Below are 7,036 nucleotides of genomic sequence, written 5' to 3'. Positions count from 1 at the left end.
TGGGCGCCGCGGGGGCTCGGCCTGGCTCGGCGGGCCCCTGCCGGGAACCGGGCCGCCGCGCTCCGCCGTGCGCCGCGCGCGAGGGGCCTTTAAGGGCCGGCTACCGCCCTTTAAGAGGCGGCGGGCCGCGGCCGGAGCGTCTCGGTGGCTGCGTGCGGCCCGGGAAGGGGGCGGGGGCGATGTGCAGGCCCGAGCGCGGCAATGATTGGTCTCGGGGGAGGGGTGGGGGGTTGCAAACCCGAGGAGCGGTGGCATCCGTTGCATGATGCAAAAAGGATTGATTTCAAAAGTTGCGAGTTGCATTGGCAGCAGCCTTTGGCGCCCGGGCCACCTACTTTTCCTCGACCCGCCGGAAGGGCCGGGAATGTTTCCCAAAACCTGGCCGGGCTCCACCGCGCTACACCCTGCGGGACGCTGTACCTGCTCCCCGAGCGCCGCCGTCGTTTCGTACTGGGAGACAATGACCGTGGAAACAGTTTCAAAAAGAGTAGGAGCAGAGGAAAAGCCGCCTCTGCTGCGAGGGAAGATTTAAAAACATAAACGGCGCGTCTGATTAATAGTGACTTGTGTCGTCTCTCCCTTCTATTGTTTTAGCCTGGCTCAGGAGTTAACGTGAGCCTCACTGGGTGTGCAGACGTCCTGCAAAGTTTCTTGAATGTTCAACGTGCTTGGGAGGGAGTCCGAGCTCAAGGTTCCTCAGTTACATTGTTTGCTCTTCACATGTCCAAGTAAACATGGCAGCCTAATACTGTGTGTGTTTGAATTAACACTGATAGGACAGCTTCAGCTTGCGAAAGTGCTTTCTTCGGGTTTTCAACTCTCGGAGGCACTGCCGATGAAAGTAAAGCAAAATGCTTTCATAACACTACGTCTTTTAGGGCTTCCCTCAAAACCGAGGAGTGTGGAGGAATGCCGACGAAACTTTGCTCGGGTGGTTCGGCATTTTCTAACTGGGTTTTGGGGGCAGTGATGTTTTTGGTAACCGAAAGGTGCTTTATGTTGCGGGTCAGATCTGCGGGCTCTGCAGATGCCCTTTTTCATTCTTAAAATTTCTGCCGGACAATTCCTCGGGGTGTCAATCTTGGTGAGGAGGCAGAAGTGATGCAACGAAGCCGACCGGCTGATGCAGGCTTTTCTGCGCTGTGGTTTTTTTCTGTGTGCCTCTACAGGAAGTTAGGGAAAAACATAGTAGCCCGGATTCTCCGATGTGAATTGTTGGACTTTTTTCTTTTCTTTTCTTTTCTTTTCTTTTCTTTTCTTTTCTTTTCTTTTCTTTCTTTTTTTTTTTAAGAATGGCACGGCCCTGTGGTTGGCAAACCTGGATCCGCATCTGCATCACCTGGGAAGACGCCTGTATACACCCCCCAGACCTCCAGACCCGTGAACGGAGGATGCAGATACCTTTAGTCCTCGCATCCCCTCCCTTTTAAGATTGATTTTGTGAATCGTTGTGGGGTTTGGGTTTTGTTTGTGCGTTTTTAATTTTTTTGTTTTAGTCAAAGTCACAACTAGAAAAAACAATTTGGGGGGTTAGGGGCAAGGTGAGTGGGGCCCTACATGAAGATCATGTGTCATGCTGAGGAGGTTGGCATTTGTGCCGTAGTCAGCAGAGTTTGTCAGATTTGTTTTTTTACAAGTTGAGCTTGTAGAAAAGGCTGCACTTCATCTGGGAGGATGCCGACTCCTGGAGGGGAAAACGGGGCCACATCTCTAATTAGCAGGTAATTGTAGTAGTCGAGCATGGAGTTGAGGGTATTTGAAATGAAGCAGCGGGAATGTGGACAAAAGAGAGGAGTGGAGGTGATTTAGTGTGTGGTTGGAGGAACAAGCATAAGATGACGCCCAGATTTCTAGTTTGGGGGGGTCTGGGTGGGTAGTGATGCTAACTGAAATGGAAACTATGGGAAGGCAAACAAGTGTAGGGGCGAGTTCGGCTTTGAAAATGTGAAATTTCAGGCACCTGCCAGATAGTCTAGGCTGAATGCAATGGGTCACACAAGGGCTGGCGCTTGGGGTGGGGGTGGGCTCTGAGTTTGAGATGCAAATGTGGGACCATCAGCATGTAAATGGAGTTTCTAGCCTCGGAAAGAGGTGGGATTAACCGGGAAGGAGAATTGTGGAGGAAAGTGAAAGAGACCTTGGACAGAGCCCTGCGGGGCTTCCTTGTGGAATGGCTGGCGGAGCAAGAAACTGATCCGTGCGGAGTCTGTGGGAGGCCAGCATCCTCAAAACCTGCTCCTTCCTCCTCCAGCACCCCAACCCCTGGGTTTGGAGCTCTCAGCAGCTCTGCAACACCTGGAATCAAATTCTGAGCACAGGCGGTAGACTCTTGACTGAGCTACGGATGCCTTCATTCGTGTGGAGTCGGTCTTCAGCCTTGGGGCCAGACGATCCACTGGATCTCTCCACCCTCCTTCTCTGTCCTAAATGCAGGGTTCTCTGTGCTTCCCCCAGCCAGCTTTTCTCCCACCAGCCTTTGTCTGAGTCTTCCCCAGCGGAGCCATCAGAGGACCATCTTCCCTGAGTTTTCAGGTCCTGCTGATGCCAACTGAAAGATGGTTGTCCTAGGTTCCTTTACCGCGTGGACCCTTAAAAAATACGTATTTACCAGCCCTGCCTCCAAAGATTGTATCTAGCTGGCACGATGGGTTGAGTTAGGACAAAAATTCTTTGCTCGGCCAAACTTTAGTCAGGCTCCTGAACTTTCTAGGCTCAGCTGTGTACTTCCTTGTAAAATCCAGTTTTAGCAATATCCGTGCCCCCGTCCAATATCTGATCAGGTTCCCCATCCCCCAGGTGATGTCTGATCATCCTGCCTTTAGCAAGAATCCTGTTAGGTCGGTTTAGCCGGAATCCCCCCACCCCCACCCCTGTTATTTCCTCTTCCTAATTTTCCACCTACAGATTCCCACCCTGCTCCTTGGCTGTAAATTCCCTCTTGCCCGTGCTATATTCAAGAGTTGAGCCCAATCTCTGTCCCTCACTGCAAAATTCTGTTGCAGTGGTCCTGAATAAAGTCTGCCTTACCATGTTCAACACATGTCACAAACCGTTATTTTCTTTAATCATTGTGTCCCCCACCCCAGAAGATGTATCGAAGTCCTGACTTCTGGTACCTGTGAATGTGGCATTATTTGGAAAGGTCTTTGCAGATGTCATCAAGTTAAGATGAGGTCGTGGTAGATTAGGGCGGGCCCTAAACCCAATGATTTATGAGGAAAGGGAGATTTGGGGACAAAGACACCGGAAAAAGGCCACGTGAAGACTGGGACGGAGATTGGAGTGAGACAGCTTCAAACCAACGAACGCCAAGGATTGCTTCTGACTCCCAGAAGCAAGGAAGGCCCTTCATTAGAGCCATCAGAGAGAGCATTCCCTGCCAGTGGCTTGATTCCAGACTTCTGGTCTCCAGAACTGTGAGAGAATACGTTTCTGTACTCTGTATTGAGCCACCCAGTTTTGTGGTCTTTGTTACAGCAGCCCCAGGCCACTAATACAGCTGGTCGGGGATATATGCTGGGGGGGGAGGGGGGGAAGGAGTACTAAGAATCCATGCTTTTATTTATGTTTGTTTGTTTTTATTTGTGGGGGAGGGGCAGAAGGAGAGAAAGAATCTTAAGCAGGGTCCATGCTCAGCATGGGACTCGATCCCACAACCCTGGGATCATGACCTGCGCCAAAATCAAAAGTTGGACGCTTTTTAACCCGCTGGGCCACCCAGGCGCTCCAAGAATCCTTGCTTTTAATGGGCTCCCCTGGTGCTGTGGATGCTGTGGGGGACACTGCCCTAAAGGATTCTGCTTTCTCAGAAACCCAGAGGGACAGGAGGCCGCCTGTTCCTCCTCCCACATTCTGTTACCTCCAAAGCAGCTCCGGTCACGTTACTTTCCTTCTGTCCTGACTTTCTCACTTTGGGTGTTTGCTATCCAGCGTTAACCACCATCTATTGCCGGGATAGTCCCTCCCCTACCTTGTTGGAATCTTGCCCGTTCAAGAGTGACCCCTGATTTGTCCTGGGTGGGGGCAAGGGTGGGGGGGGGTGGTGGCAGGTGGGAGGACTCTCCAGTCATGACTAAGACCTGGTAGGTGATGGGTACCTCAGATCTAACGACTTTCACCTTCACTCCTCTGCACCATAAACTGTCTCTTCCCTGGAGATGTTAAGCACTGACATCCTATCTCCTGTCGCCTTCCCGTCTCTTTACACCCACACTTCCACCGCAGGGGGGCCACCAGTCTCTCAAAGTGGCCCCTTGCCCTTCCATCCAGGCTGGAGCCTTCAACAAGCTCCCCAACCTTGTCTCCTGCACCGCCCTTCTTTGACCATATCTACCTGCAAACATCCGGCCTTACGTCCCTTCCATCCACCGTCTCCCTACCCCCCCCCACCCCCCCCCCCCCCCCCCCCCCGCCACCCATTTCACCACATGGAGAAAACTCAGAGCTCAGAGGTCGTGCTGTGACCGATGTATGATCTCTGGTGCCAACCGGGCTTTCCTGACAGCTCAGAAATCTCTAAGTATACTATTCCGAATGTTCATTGTTCTCTGCCCAAAGTCAGTCCTGTGCTGTTCAGCCCTCAGAAGCAGATGCAGCTCAAGAAGGAAATGGATGGGGCGTCTGGGTGGTTCAGTCGATTAAGCGTCTGACTTTTAGTTTCTGCTCAGGTCATGATCTCGTGGTTCAGGAGATCAAACCCCGCGTTGGGCTCTGCACTGGCAGTGTGGAGCCTGCTTGGGATTCTCTCTCTCCCTCTTTCTCTCTGCCCCTCCCTTGCTTGCTCTCTCTCTCTCTCTCAAAATAAATAAATAGAAAGAAAAAGAAAGAAAGAAAACAGAGGCGCATAGAAGAAACCCTCCACCTTTCCCACACTGTCCCCACCCCACCCCTCTGAGAGTCAGCGTCTCAGAGGGAGGACTATTTCTCTGTCCAAGTCCGGCCCCTCTCTGTGCACCAGCTGCCCCCCTCCAAGTTGAGGACTTGCTACACACACCATACAGACTTTAATGAATATCATCTCTTAGAATTCTCCCAACAGCCTTGTGAGCTAGGTACTGAGATATACCCTTCACGGTGGAGGAAAGTGGGGCTCAGACTGATTGAGTAACTTCCCCAAGATCACTGTCTTACTTGAGGTTCCTCTGAGGCAGATCTCGAGACGAGGATTTGGGGGAAGGGAGTTTATTTGGAAGGTCCTCCCGGGAAGCACAAGTCAAGAAGTGGGCAGAATGAGGGAAGGGAGAAAGCCACAAAGAATGTAAGCGAGCGGGTTACCCCCGTGGGCTCAGCCTTGTTGGCATCTATCCGGGAAACTGTATGGAACCCCCTCTGGTAGGCAGACCAATGCCCCGGACCCCAAAGATGTCTGTGTCCCGTCCCTGGAAACTGTAAGCATGTTGTGTTACCAGGCTGCAGATGGAACTAAGTTTGACCTTAAGGGGGTTACCCTGGATTACCCGCGTGGGCCCAATGTAATTACAGCGTCCTTAAAAGTGGAAGAAAGAATCGAGAGACCCAGAGACATTGGCAGTGTGGCAAGGATTCAGCCCAGTGCTATCAGGAATGATGATGGAGGAAGGGGCCACAAATCAGGGAAGAGAGGAGCCAGAGTCTCCAGAAAGGAAAGCACCCCCCCCCCCCGCCCCCCAGCGGGCACTCTGATCTTTGCCCAGTAAGGTCCAGGTCAAACTCATCCCCCGAACTGTGAGATCACAAACGTGTGTGTGTGTTCCCAAAATTAGTGGTAATTTGTGACAGCAGCAATAGAAAACAAATACACCCTCTTCTTTTTATTTTAATGTTTATTTATTTTTGAGAGAGAGGCAGAGCATGAGCAGGGGAGGGGCAGAGAGAGAGGGAGACACAGTGGGCTCCAAGCTGTCAGCACAGAGCCCGAACCCACGAACCGTGAGATCATGACCTGAACTGAAGTCACTTAACTGAGCCACCCAGGTGCCCCCAAAACACCCTCTTAAAATCACACCACTGGGAGATGGGGAGGCAGAGACGTTTCTCCAGGTACTCTCCTCCCTCATCCGCTAAGGGTTGTCCCTGGGGGCAGCGAGTCCCCTATAGCTCGCAGAAGCGGCCCGCAGTGTGGGGCAGGCAGGTGACTGAGGGGGCATGTTGTTCGTGGGCTGGATGCTGTCTATGAAGCTACAGGGGGACTCTGAGGTGGGCTGGGCACAGATGGCATCCATAGTCACTGCCACGGCACCCGGCCGTGAGTGGTCAAGCCAGGGTTCAAACTGGGGCTAAGCCTGGAGTCCACGTGCCTGGCACTGAGGGTGTCCCTGCAGCGTTTGAGGCCACTAAGTACATAGTCCTTTTCTTCTTGAAATTCTCAGGGGGTTGATGTTAGTTAGCGCTTCCCTCATTCTCCTCCTAACCTCTTTGGCTCCTGTTTAATCATGAGTTTTTTAAGTTTTTATTTATTTGTTTGTTTGTTTATGTGTTATTTATTTTAACATTGATTTATTTTTGAAAGAGAGAGACAGAGCACTAGTAGGGGAGGGCCAGAGAGAGAGAGGGAGACACAGAATCCAAAGCAGGCTCCAGGCACCGAGCTGTCAGCACAGAGCCCAAAGCAGGGCTTGAACCCATGAACCGGGAGACTATGACCTGGGCCAAAGTCGGACGCTTAACTGACTGAGCCACCTAGGATCCCCTCTTTTTTTAAGTTTTTTTTTTTTTTAATGTTTATTTATTTATTTTGAGAGAGAGAGAGAGAGGGAGGCAGGGAGAGGGGCAGAGAGAGAGAGGGAGAGAGAAAAATTCCAAGCAGGTACCCGACAGTCAGTGCAGAGCCCAACTCGGGACCCGAAATCGTGAACTGCGAGATCATGACCTGAGCTGAAACCAAGAGTTGGACGCTCGACCGGCCGAGCCACCCAGGCGCCCCTAAGTTGTTTATTTTTTTTTTTAGATGTTTATTTTAGTTTTGAGAGAGAGAGAGACAGAATCCAAAGTAGTTTCCAGACTCCGAGCTTTCAGCACAGAGCCCAACGTGGGGCTTCAATGCACAAGCTGCGAGATC

The sequence above is a fragment of the Herpailurus yagouaroundi genome, unplaced genomic scaffold (assembly GCF_014898765.1).
Source record: "Herpailurus yagouaroundi ecotype Mexico unplaced genomic scaffold, PumYag 203, whole genome shotgun sequence".
In the NCBI taxonomy this organism is placed as follows: domain Eukaryota; kingdom Metazoa; phylum Chordata; class Mammalia; order Carnivora; family Felidae; genus Herpailurus; species Herpailurus yagouaroundi.
The sequence above is the reverse complement of the archived record's forward strand: the minus strand, read 5'-3'. Positions refer to the sequence as shown.